Below are 14,074 nucleotides of genomic sequence, written 5' to 3' on the forward strand. Positions count from 1 at the left end.
GCGCTTTTCCATTTATCACTTTCTAAGCTTTGCATTGCTTCTTGATAAGTGATAGGAATATCATCAACAACAGGAAGGGCGTAGGCCACCATATCAGTAAATCAAGCAGGTTTACGAATTTCTCTCCGTGGCCTTGCAACTGCAACTAGTTCTGGTGTACTTAGTGGTTCTTGGGTTAGAACCTCTTCAACCTCTAATTCCTCCATTGTGGCTGGAGAATTAGACTTATTAACTGGGCAAATCCCCATCTGCGCAAACTCCACCTGTTTTGGAGTACACTCCACCTGCTGTGGAGTATTGCTCGTCTGAATATCTTTATCTGCTACCTTTTTCAATGTGGCAGATTCATCAAAGGTAACATCTCTGCTACAGATCATTTTCTTTGTGCTTAAGCACCAAAGACGAAATCCCTTCACTCCAGAAGTGATTCCCATAAAGAGAGCTTTCTTTGCCCTCGGATCTAACTTTGACTCCTTCACATGGTAATATGCAGTGGTTCCAAACACATGTAAGGAATCATAATCTGTAGCCGGTTTTCCAGACCATACCTCCATAGGAGTTTTTCTTTCTAATGCAGATGATGGCAAACGATTAATAAGATGGCCAGCGTATGTCACAGCCTCAGCCCAAAATTGCTTGCCCAACCCAGCATTGGACAACATACATCGAACTTTCTCAAGCAATGTTCGATTCATACGCTCTGCCAATCCATTCTGCTGTGGTGTATCCCTAACTGTGAAGTGTCGAACAATACCATACTCTTGGCACACATCGAAGAACGGATCACTTTTATATTCCCCTCCATTGTCCGTCCTAAGTCGCTTGATTTTCTTGCCAGTCTGGTTTTCGATCATAGTTTTCCATTTAAGAAAAACTCTAAGCACTTCATCCTTAGTTCTCATGGTATACACCCAAACTCTTCTGGAAAAGTCATCAACAAAAGTAACAAAGTAGTGTTTTCCTCCCAATGAAGGTGTCTTGGAAGGCCCCCACACATCTGAGTGAACATATTCCAAAATACCTTTTGTATTATGGATAGCAGTACCGAATTTCACTCTCTTTTGCTTTCCCAGAACACAATGCTCACAAAATTTTAATTTGTAAGCCTTTGCACCTTTCAACAATCCTTGCTTTGCCAGAATTTGCAAGGATTTTTCGCTGGCATGTCCCAACTTCATATGCCACAACTGCATTGAGTCCAATTCTTTGTTACCGGAAGCTGTAGCGACTGCTCCAATAACTGTACTACCTTGGTAGTAATACAAGTTATTTTTCCTGATGCCCTTCAATATCACAAGTGCGCCAGATGTCACTTTCAAAATCCCATCTCTCATAGTAACAACTGAACCATTGGATTCCAAGGCTCCCAATGAGATGAGATTTTTCTTCAAACTGGGCACGTACCGAACATCAGTCGGAACTCTGGTTGATCCATCTTGATTCTTTAATTGGATTGAACCTATCCCAACAGTTTTACAGGCATTGTCATTGCCCATATAAACAACTCCTCCATTTAGTTCTACTAAATCAGAGAACCATTCCCGGTTAGGGGACATATGATAGGTACAACCCGAATCCAATATCCACTCATCTGAATGGAACGACGATGATGATGCAACCAGTGATAGTTCAGAGTCACTAGTATCATGCTTAGCAACACAAGCATCTACAGCAGCTTTTCCCTTATTCTTCAGCTTTGGACAATTTTTCTTCCAATGGCCTTTCTCATGACAAAAAGCACATTCATCTTTCCCGAGTCTAGACTTTGACTTTGATCTCCCCTTTTGAGTTTTCTTCCGAGTGTATGAACGACCTCGGACTACTAAAGCTTCTGTATCTCTGATTGAGTTTTTCTGTTTGTCCTTCTTTCTCTGTTCATAACTGTATAAGGCCGCACAGACTTCGCTCAGAGATATATCACTCCTGCCATGAAGTAGAGTAGTTTCTAGGAACTCAAACTCCTCAGGAAGTGACCCCAACAGCATCAAAGCCAAATCTTCATCTTTGAATGTCTCATCCATATTCAGCAAATCAGTGACTAACTGATTAAATTTGGTGATGTGATCATTCATTGTGGTACTCGGGACGTATGTGAAGCGAAACAGTCTTTTCTTCAAGTGGAGCTTATTTTGACTGTTTTTCTTCAAAAAATTTTCTTCAAGTGCCACCCACAACTTATTTACAGAAGTCTCCTTTGAAAAAGCATACCTCTGCCTCTCGAGAAAGGCATGATCGAATTGTGCCACATGCCAACCGATTGATCGCCTTCCAATCTTTCTTCTGTACATCATCTGGTTTCTCTTCATCAATGGCAATGTCTAGACCCTGCTGAAAAAGGGCATCTAGAACCTCACTTTGCCACATACCAAAATGGCCTGTGCCATCAAAGATCTCCACGGCCAGTCTTGCATTTGCAATTGTCGGTCTTGTCCACATGGACGATGTTGAAGCTCCTACACCGACCGTTTTCTCCATAATCTTTCAATATATACCTAAGGAAATCTTTTCTGATGTGGAAGATCAGTTTAAACTGCAACCACAGAGCATACTACGATTAACCTTCGGCTCTAATACCACTTATTGTTCCAATAGGGTCGGAAGCGTGTAAATTATTGTACTAAAAAATCACACAAAGTTCAATGCCTAGGAAAGAGAGGTGGATCACATGGATCTCTTAAATACCAAGTCTTTCCTTAGACAGAATATCCCTTCTATAGTAATTTAATAGTACAATTAAATACTACTATTATACCCTCAAATATTGAAAGAAAAATAGGACAAGAAAGAACACAAGAGTTTTAACGAGGTTCGGTAAATTATACCTACGTCCTCGGGCACTAACACCAGATGATAACTTTACTATCTCCAAAATATTACAAACAAATAGAATTCATTAAGAATTCTCAAATGGGAGAAGAGAGAAAACTAAGAGAGAAAGATTGGTTGGGATGGTTGAAATGAGAAATGGTTAAGCCTATTTATAGTTGAGGTTCAGGGACTAACTTGCAAATGGCCTAAAAAATTAGGGACCAAAATTGCAATTATCCCATTCAACTTTAAACAACTTGCCTATCACTTTTTTTCTTTCGGTGCCACTTGCACCTCCCATTTTTGACTTTTCAACAGTTTTTAATCTTTGTCATGATATTTTAGATGGCAACAAGGATATTTCTTGTCTTTACGATATGATGATCGTCATTATCCCTAAGATTAAAGATCCTATTGGCATGACTAAGTTTTGTCTTATTAGCTTGTGCAGGGTAATTTACAAAATTTAACAAGGTCTTAGCAAATCTCTTTAAGGCTACCTCTCCACTTTGTATTAGTTAGAACCAAAGTGCCTTCGTCTCGAGCCGCATGATTCATGACAACATTCTTATTGCTCATGAGTTGATGCACTATCTATAGAGCTCAAAAAATGACTAAAATAAAGGCTTTGTCATAAAGCTCAACATGAGCAAGGCTTATGAGCACGTTGAGTGGAATTTTCTCAAGAAATTTATGAAAAATTTAGGCTTTGAGGATGCTTGGGTTGATAAAATCATGCGTTTTGTACGGCCAATGAGATATGTGGTAAAATGTAATATGGTTCTCTCGGAGGTTATTGTTCCTGAGCAGGGTCTTCGATAAGGGGACCCCCTCTCCCCTTATCTCTTTTTATTTTGCATGGAGGCTTTTTCAAGAATGCTTTTACATACAGAAAATGCCAGTCATATTCGGGGCATTCGGGCTAGTCAAAATGGCCCTCATATTAACCATTTATTTTTTGCTGATGATGCTCTTCTCTTTGTCAGGAACAAAAAAAGTGAGGTCAAAACCTTTATGAAAATTCTTAGGAAGTTTGTGCAAGTCTCGGGTAAAAAAATAAACCTTGACAAATCAATGGTGTTCTTTAGCCTAAATACTCTCATAGACCAACGTCAACTTTACGGCGACTTGCTTCATGTGAAAGTGGTTGATAATTTGGATAATTATCTTGGTTTACCCTTTTTTGTTGGGAAGAAGAAGTTTATGGCATTTCATAGTATTCTTGACCGTTTTTCTTGCAGGACCAATAGCTGGTTTAAAAGGCTTCTCTCATACGGTGGTAAAGAAATATTTATAAAGTCTATTCTACAATCACTCCTGACTTATGCACTTTCTTTTTTCCTTACTCCTAGGGGTATTTTAGAGGATATGTAATCCAAAATATGTTGGATGTGGTAGGCATGCAAAGAAAGAGGAAGAGGCTGGGCAATGCTTGCATGGACAAAGTTTGCCTCCCCAAGGGCATGAGAGGGCTTGACTTTAGAGACCTACGCCTTTTTAACGTGGCTCTCCTTGGCAAACAAGTTTAGAGACTCCTCACAATTAAAGACAAGATGTGTTATCATGTGCTTAGCTCGAAATACTTCCCTAGTGGCGACCTTTTTCACCCTAAAAAAGTTGACAAATCATGTTACACATGGACTAGCATCGCTACAACTGCTAAAGCCCTCGAAAATGGCTTCGGTTTGCAAGTTGGTGATGGAATAGTTTTGATATTTTCAAAGACAAGTGGGGCTTTGAAGGTTTAAACGGTGATTCATTGTGCTTCACTATTTCGACTAATCATGAAAGAGAAGTGTATGATTTATGGGTCAATAATCATACGAGCTGAAACAAAGATAGGGTGCGTGATTTATATGGCTATTTTGTGGGAGAACCAAAATTTTAATTTACCTATTTTTTCCAATGGCCCAAACGATAAAATGGTTTGGTTCCATAACCCTCATGGCTTCTACACCTCTGAGTCGCTTATTCGTGGCTTCTTCTTAAGCAGGTGGGCTATGGTCCTCACAAATTCTTTTGGAAGACAATCTGAAAGCTCAAAACCTTTCCAAAAATTTAGGTTTTCGCTTGGCGTGTGGGATATGAGCTTCTTCCCATGAATGCCAAGATATTTTCTATTCAACAAGACTTTAGGAAGGACTGCTCTAAGTGTGGTGCGAGTGCAGAAACCCTTATCCATGCCCTTAAAGATTGTCCAACTGCTCGAACCATTCTTACCCTCGGTGGACTTGATGGTAGGCTTCTCAACAAAGATTATCCCTACTACATTGATTGGATCAAAGATGTCATGTGTTTTTTGGATAAGAAAGTTGTAGCAGACTTTATAACGACTTTATGGAATAGCTGGAACAACTGAAACAATTATGTTTTTGTGGTAAGGAGGAAGAAACTCGAGTCATTTGGGATAGGGCCAAAACTCTTTGTCAGGATTTTCGGATCCATAATCTAGTCAACAAGCCGGTGCTACCTTTAACCTTTTCTCTTAAAAAATGGGAAAAGCCACATACGGAACAGTGAAAATAAATTTTGATGCTACTGTTTTTAACAATAAAACTGGGTTTGGTGTAATTGTCCATGATTCTGATGGTTTCATTCTTAGTGGGGGTGGTGGTTTCAAATATGAGGATATGATCGCTGAATGGGCGAAGCTTTATGCCTTTGAGGAAGGTCTTAAGATTGTGTGCTCCCTTAACATTACCAAAGCCATTTTCAAAATTGACTGTGCCATTCTCGTGAACAGGGTCAATTAACGTGAAGAGGATATTACAATAATGGGTTATCGCATTAAAGAGGCTTTTAAAACAATGGAAATGTTTACCGCTACTACTGTTAATTGGGCCAATTGTAGCTGTAATAAGATTGTGGCTTTCATTTGCAAAAACGCTATTACTAATAATTGTAATTTGGTTTTCGGTATGGATTTACCTAAGGAAATCCATGACCTTGTACTTGGTGATTCTATTAATTGAAGTTCTTGGCCTTTTTGGGTCTTTTTGTAAAAAAAATGTCAACTGGTAGAAAATTCTCCAAGATTGCGAAGCTTAGGTTTCTTGTTTGTGTGATGTTTGTCTTTGTTCTTTTATGATCAATTGGACCGGGGGGTTGTTGGGTTTGTGAGTTTTTCGTTTTATTGTTTTAATTTCACTTCTGTGATGATTTTGGTGGCAATTGTGTTTGTTTCTTTTTTGAATTAAGGTGTGGCGGTGGCGTGACAGAGAAGTCTATGATTGATGTGAAAGCTTTTGGCTCTGTGGTTTTTTTTCTAGCATTAAGGAGGGCTGGTTTCTTGGAAGCTATATAGTCAAAGCGGTGATGTTACCTTTTCCTATTGTTTCCTTGATTATTTTGGTTCTCTTACCTGTTTTTGCATGAATCTTTTATGTAGGGTTTGTTTTTGTGAGTTTTTTTTGCACGAGTGAAACAATGGCTGGTTTTTTTTTGACTCGGGTGCCCTTAAAAAAATTGTATATTACATGAAATGAAAGAAAAAAGGGGGGGGCTTTTCATATTCTGTGTTTAAAAAAAAAGAGGTAAAAAACAACAACTATAAGCATGTTATTTCTTTTTTTTTCTTTCTTCTTTTTTGCCATATACATATCTTGAAGGATCGGGTTCGGACAACGATGGAGGGGACATCACCGAAACATCGATCCTCCGCCCCTAGGAGCCTCAAAATCCCGTTTTTCTTTTGTAAAATAAAGTTTTTTTTTTAAAATGGCTTGATCTTGGGAAAATTTTTTATTTTTTTTAAAAAAGAAAGTTTAGATTTTTAGAAATAAAAATCTATTTTTTAAAGGAAAAAGTTTAATATTTTAAAATAAAATTTTGATTTTTTTCAACTATTTCGAAATAAAAGCTTTGATATTTAAGAAAAGTAGTGATTTTTGAAAAGAAAGTTTTTATTTTGCAAAAAAAAAAAAGAAGGATTCCATCCACCGTGTGTGGCGGCTCCACCACCGGAAGCCGGAGAGCCATTGGGCTCTCCGGTGGTGGAGCTATGGCCAACATAGAAGAAGGAAAAAAAGGAGGAAGAGTTCCTTTTTTTTAAATGAGGTTAAAAATGAAATAATGCATAGTTTTTTCCTATTTATAGGAGCCCAAATGGGTAATTTTTTCCCTTCCCACTTACTTTTTAAATTTATAAAAAAACCTCGTTTTTTGCAGCGCCGCCCTCACTCTCTGGCCTATTTACACCCATGACCTTTTTTTTTATTCAAACCTTCAATTTAATCCAAAATTTCAAAATTAAAAGCAAATTAATTGCTACATCAATCATCTGTCTTTCACATTTTTTTATGTTTTAGTCTCAAAATCAAGCTATGTCATTTTGTTTCCATCATTAATAAGTTATTTACAATTATATCTTCCCTTTCATTTGCATTTATACCTTATATATTTGATGTCAATTATGCACTTTATTTTAATATTTTTATATTTATTCACACTTGTATAATTTTTATTTATTCTTATTTCATCTTTATTTATTTTCATGTTTGTTTTACACATTCCTCTTACATACATTTTAATTTTATTTTTTATGTTACTTTGATTCTTTTATGTATTATGAATGAGTTGTATTATTGTTATTATTATCATCATCATGTCAAGATATTATTTCTTTCATTTATTTAAGTTTTTTTATTTCCCTTTTTAAAAAAGTTTTAATTTTTCATTAACTTTGTAACAGCCCGATTTTGGGCCTAGTCGGAATAGTGATTTCGGGACCACAAATCTGACGAGGGAAAATATGGTTATTATTATATTTTTATGGTCTACAATTTCACGGAAAATTTTCGTAAAAATTTCGTTCGAAAATTTCGACGTTTGGGCACTCAATTTAGTCAAAAGGACTAAATTGTAAATAGTGCAAAAGTTGAGTTCTATATGTAGAAGTATCTAATTGATATGAAATTTTAAATTGGAGGTCTTTATGTGGTAATTAGACCATTAGTTAGTTGATGGACAAAAATAGACATAAGAAATGAGAGAAATAGATTTTTTTAAAGTGGGGGCATATTAGTCATTTGGTAATAAAAAAATAAAATGGGAAAAAGATGACAAAAATCATCATCTTCCTCATTAGTTGCTGCCGAAATTTGAAGGAACCCATAGCTAAGGTTTCTTTGCTTTCTCAAGCTCATAGTAAGTGCATCCTAGCCCCGTTTTTAATGTTCTTCGCATTTTTGGAATCCTCGTAACTCGGTTTAGCTTATTCTAGCAATAATTCGTGTTAGGGCTCATATTTGGAAAAATACCCATAGGTGAAATGTGTTTATTTTGCTGTTTTATGGTGGAATATGAAGCTATAAATTATGTTAAACAACTTTTGCTAAGCGATTTTAAGCGAAAACGGGTAAATAGGCATAATCGGTAAAAATAATTATTGTTCATAAGTGTATGTTAGAGTGAGAATTTGATGTTGCCATAGAAGGGAAAAATGTTCAGCATGTCATAAAACCTAAGAATAAGTGATGAAGTTTAATTTCCGAGCTTGGGGACAAAAGTGTAATTATGCAAAAGTTTGGGGGCAAAATTGTAATTTTTCAAAAAGTTGGGTGGTGGATTATTTTAATGAATGTGAACATTAAATGAGTTAAATTTGCTATTATAGATCAAGAAAGACGTGAAGATTATCTCAAACGAGGAAAAGAAAAGATAGTGGAGTGAAGTGCAATATTACGATATTTTGCACCGAGGTAAGTAAACACGTGACTTGATGTATTATTTTGACATTAATTGATATATGTTGAGATTTATTTGGAATTAAAATAAATGTTTGGCCATATCCTAAAAATGTTGTTAAATCGGGAAAGGTGGTAAAGGGTTGCAATATATGATTTATGGGTTGAACACTCGGAATAAGCCGAAGTATGTTGTACATAAAGGGGTTGCTGTGTGCTGATTCCCCGATTCATTGGTGGTGCTATGTGCGATATCCACCGTATCTTTGAAATGTGAAAGGGGGTTGCTATGTGCTGATTCCCCCGAGGGGTTGCTAAGTGCTGATTCCCCAGTTCATTGGTGGTGCTAAGTGTGATATCCACCGTATCTCTGAAATAAAAAGGGGGTTGCTATGTGCTGATTCCCCAAGGGGTTGCTAAGTGCTGATTCCCCGATTAAGTGGTGGTGCTAAGTGCGAGATCCACCAATAACGGTTAACATTCCGAGTGCTCAACGAAAAAGTGTGGAAGGTGAATATTTCCATATGGTGGAAATTTTTATGGGGCAAATATTGAGTTGGATACTAAATCGATCCATGTATGAGATGGGAGAAAATATCAAAAACGAAAAAAGGAACGATTTAGTTATAAACTGTGTTGAACAACAGCAGATGGGTAACTTTGAAAAATCACCATAAATGGTGGAAAATGAATGGGAAGCTGAATAATATATGAAATTGAAGCTGAATGTGTCTATTTTCATATGAAATAAATAGAATAAGCAAAAGAGTTGTATTTTGGAGATATCTGAATTTTACTGAAACAGGGCTGGATTGATTTCGGGATCCCCTGTTCTAACTTTGGAAAATCACCAAAAATTGTACAAAAATAATTATGGTGTGAAATTTATATTCCTGGATTCCTTATTGACTCTATTTTTAATAGAAACAAGCGAAACCATTTTTAAAATTTTTTACAGAGAGTTAAGTGAATTTTTTGAGGAAGGGTCAGAACCGTTGGGCAGTGAAACAGGGGAAGTTTTAATGAATAAACTGTACTAATTGGCTGGGTAAAAAAATTCTGAAATTTTTATGGTGAAATGGTATATGAGTCTAGTTTCAGGGAAAATTTACGAAACTCAATTTGGAGCCCTGTAGCTCCGGATAAAAATAAATTAGCGACTATGACGCAGAAAAACAGTTTGCTGGAAATTGCCTAAACAATGAAGTTATTCATGAATAAGTTTATATTTTGGTGTAGTTATGTGAGTAATTACTTATTTATCATGTGTTTACTTACTAAGCTATATGCTTACTCGATTTTATTTTTCCCTTGATTATAGTGACTTCCGACAACTCGGAAATTTGGAACGAAGTCAGACAATCATCCACACTATCCTTCACACTTGGGGTATTTTGCTACTATCGTTCCGGAAAATTATGGCATGTATAAACGACCTATGAAATATGGAATCATCATGTAAATATATGTTATGGTTTGATTTAAAATGTGGTGTTCATTAATAGTTAAATTGTGAGTATTATTATAAATGAGTTTGGTTGATATATATATATTGGATTGTGATTTAAATTTGCAGGAGGTTTAAGCAAAATTAAGCAGAAATGCTGTCGAAATTTTTTTAAAAAAACTTAGTAATACCTCATACTCTGTTCCGAGCCGGAATACGAGTAAGGGGTGTTACAAACTTTATCTAATTTAATTAATTTTCCTATTTTATTACCTTTTTCTGATAAAAAGACCTAAAAGGTCAACCTCACTTAAATTGAATCACAAATAACTAGATCATGGATATCCAAAGGATAATCCATATCAAAGGACCAATTACAAGAGTTAGCTATAAGTTTTTTACAAATAAAATCTGCCGCCCTATTGCAACTATGGTTGGCCCAACAAATAATAGCCGAATGAAACTTGTCCATAATTTTTTGAATTTCATTGAGACTGGCACTGTCAGTCTCAAAAACAGCTGTAGTAATATTAAGACTCCACACTATTTTTAAGCTTTCCTCAAAGGCATACAATTCTGCCCATTCTGCCGTCAAAATCTCTTCTTTGAAACCCCCTCCACCGCCAATGACAAAGCCATCCTCATCTCTAACAATAACCCCATAGCATGTTTTGTTGTTATTAACAGAAGCATCGAAATTAATTTTTGCGTACCCACTCAGTGGTTTCTCTCATTTTTTACATACAGGAATAGCATGAAGTAAAGGATCATTAACCAGATTAAGACATTAAGACATTAATATACTTAAATAAAAAACCTAGCTCCCAAAATTTCGTAGGACTATCCTCGGATAGGTATTGTGGGGGTGTTATAACCATACTCACACGTAACCATACTCCTAAACCCAAAATTTGGTTATAAGATCGAGTCTAGACTTTTAGGGGTTTTTTGTAGTATTAATTCTAGACTTTTAGATGATACGTGGCTAACCAACCTAGCCCTAATTGGTTAGTGGCGACTCTACGTTAATTTAGGTCCTCCGTGTCTAGCTTTGCTTACTAGGCCCCTGTACTTTTATGTAGGCAATGTTATGACACATACTTCGACAAAATTGAAAGAATACATCATGGTACGCATGCAAGGAGAAACAAAGAAACATCAAACTTTATTCATGTTGAGAAAAATATAGTAACAAAGGTTTTGCTACAAGGTTTGCAATATACTTAACAAGGAATTTGTTTCAATAATAGAATCAAACTATGATAAATCTAAACCCGTATAAATAAAACCTCATCGCCTATTTCCCAAGTTCGTTGATATCTGTTCAAGGATGAGTCTCGCCAAGTTATCTACCTCGCCACTACTATCTGCGACCTACTTACCTGCAAAGAGAAGAGTGGTTGATTTCATTGCGAACTTAGTGAATAATCAAGAATCATCAGAGTATGATTACAATACAGAGTTTAAAATAGAAAGAAAACTTATTCTTAAAAATATTATCGCGTGTTGGGTTCGCAATGAAGGTACGAGACCTAGTTCGCAAAACCTATTTGCCCAAAAACATAAGTTTGTAAAAATAGTTTCGATTGTACTTGTTGAAAATCATACTTAAAAACTTGGTTTGTTCTTGTTTGAATATGAATCTTATATAGCATGAAACATGTTCACATACTTGTCTTATTAGAATGGCTGAGGAACATAAAATATGTTCTCACACTTGTCTTAACATACTTATCTTATCTTGTTGGATATGTGGATCTCCTTATAACGCCTCATAATGATTCAAAGAGTCCTTAACATGTCCTATAAGTGTAGCATAAGCTAAACACTCTCTTTTATGTCAACATGTCCCATTGAATGAAGCATAGCTCGACATTCCCTTATCTCTCCACATGTCTCAAGGCTTCCAAGCCCAAATCACAGAACTTATAGGTGAGTCCTCACAATCCTTTGGTATTCCAATATATCCAACATATAAGCTCATAAAGGAGCTCGTACAAAAACTTATCACATAGAGCTCACATAAAAAGCTTGCAAAAACATAGCTTATAAAACTGCACTTTTAAAACATGCTTTTAAACATAGGCTCGCAAAGGAGCACGCATAAAACATATCTTTAAAACATAGCTTTAGAACATGACTTGAAAACTAACCGCCTCCTAACATACCAATGTTTAGAGTATGAATACTACAACTAAATATGTGAAAATGATGCGATGTTCGCAAGTATATTGGTCAGGTTGTAATATAGTTACAACAAAGTAGGTGAGTACTCCGAAGATCATACCCAAGGGAGGCAAGTACTATATTAAAGTTAACCTAAACGCAAATAGAATTAATTAGTAATCTAAATAAATTATATTACGATAAAACATAAAGAGAATATTTTTGGGGTTTTGATAATAAAGATAATAAAAATAGCATAAATAAAAGAAACTTTAGAAAACTAACTTAAAAGCCTAATCAAGTCTAGATGTGGGTGATTAGCTCACTTTGATGGTCATAAATAATTCATATTTTGGGTTTCTATTCAATCAACTAATTGTTACCCTAGCAGGATCTCTCGATCTTTCACTAAACTAACGAGTCGACAATAACTACTTATCTCTTGACCTCACAGTTCAAATCGGTTCGGGGCTAAGGTGTTTACGGATAGGTCATACCAATTTTGGGTTAATTCACACTGAAATGACTTCTTAAGGTCGTCAAGCCTGGGGTTTAAGTTCTTCCTCTCCCAAACAGCTGATCCACTAAGAAAACCCTACATAACAATTAATTAATCACACCTCCACTCACTAATCCCCCATAAGAGGATCAGTTCCTCATGAAATCCATAAACATCATAAACTTGATAATAAATATATGCATAAAGAGTAAATCAAGAATAAAGTTTAGAGAATCATATTTTTATTTGATAGATAAAGTGCAGAAAAACACTAGCATTTGATCGCGTTTACAAATCATGTTCCCCGAAGAACACAAAATAGAAAAAAACTAAAAATAAACCTAAGGCCTAAAAGAAAGGAACATTGAAAACTAAAATAACAGAGAAAAAATTTAGAATATGAAAAGTTATCCTAAACTAGTGTTAAATGAGCCTATTTATAGAATTAGGAGAGTCGTCATCCTTAACTCTAGCTTAGCTGACGTTCTAATGCTTAATTTCCATTGTACAGACCAAAACATCCTTGACTCAAAATTAATCACGTACAGGCAGACTTGAAATTCTTGTATTCTGCTCCTTATGTTGCGACATCAAACTCCCCGTGTTGCAACACAGTGACTAACTTTGAGTTCCTACACCTTTGAATAGTGTCCTACACACTTACTAAGTACTTTAGCTCGCCTTTAGGCCTTATTGGCCCCTAAGGTCAATAAAAGACTCAAAATATACTTTTTATTGAATTCAAACTAAAATACAAAAACTTAACTAAAACATAATAAAATTGCTTTTATTCAAGCTCCTTAAGTGCAAAAACTAGTTTAATTTACTACACCGAATTACGATAGATCAAAAACATATCTTGAAAATAGAGTATCAGAATGTAACCCCCAAAACCCAGCCTAGACGTTATGGCCAAATCTCGAAGATCACATTGGCCATGTTGGCCATGTTGGCCATGTTGATGGCACAAAAAAACTTAATCATTTTATTTCAACAATTGTCGTCATCTAAAATCGTTATTTAAAATTTCTTGTGAAAGCCTGAAGTAATATCTTGTGTAAATTTCTTTTGAATCAGATTTGATTGATTTAGAAAAACCCTAGTTTTGATCTTTAGAAGGAAAACATCGTTTTCAAATATATCGCAGTAGAAAAACAACTAAAACCTTATACTCTTCGTAAAATATCACAAAAGTGAATAAGCAGATTTAAGTTCCGTAAAAACGTATTTTTGATTCTAAAATAAAGCATTAAGTTGAGTTTGTCATTAAGTAGCAAATCCAGTTTCTTCTTATCAAATAGATAAACAATTTTAAATGATAGTTTTGAAAGCCAATCATGCAAAGCGTCAAAAAATCCAAAATAGTGTTCCATGCCACAGTCCACAGTAAATAAACAAGCAATCTCAAAAATACTGAAAATAAAGTATCATGGTTTATTCAAATAAATATTTGAGAGCACCCCCATAAGT

This window comes from Gossypium hirsutum, chromosome A09, assembly GCF_007990345.1.
Source record: "Gossypium hirsutum isolate 1008001.06 chromosome A09, Gossypium_hirsutum_v2.1, whole genome shotgun sequence".
In the NCBI taxonomy this organism is placed as follows: Eukaryota; Viridiplantae; Streptophyta; class Magnoliopsida; order Malvales; family Malvaceae; genus Gossypium; species Gossypium hirsutum.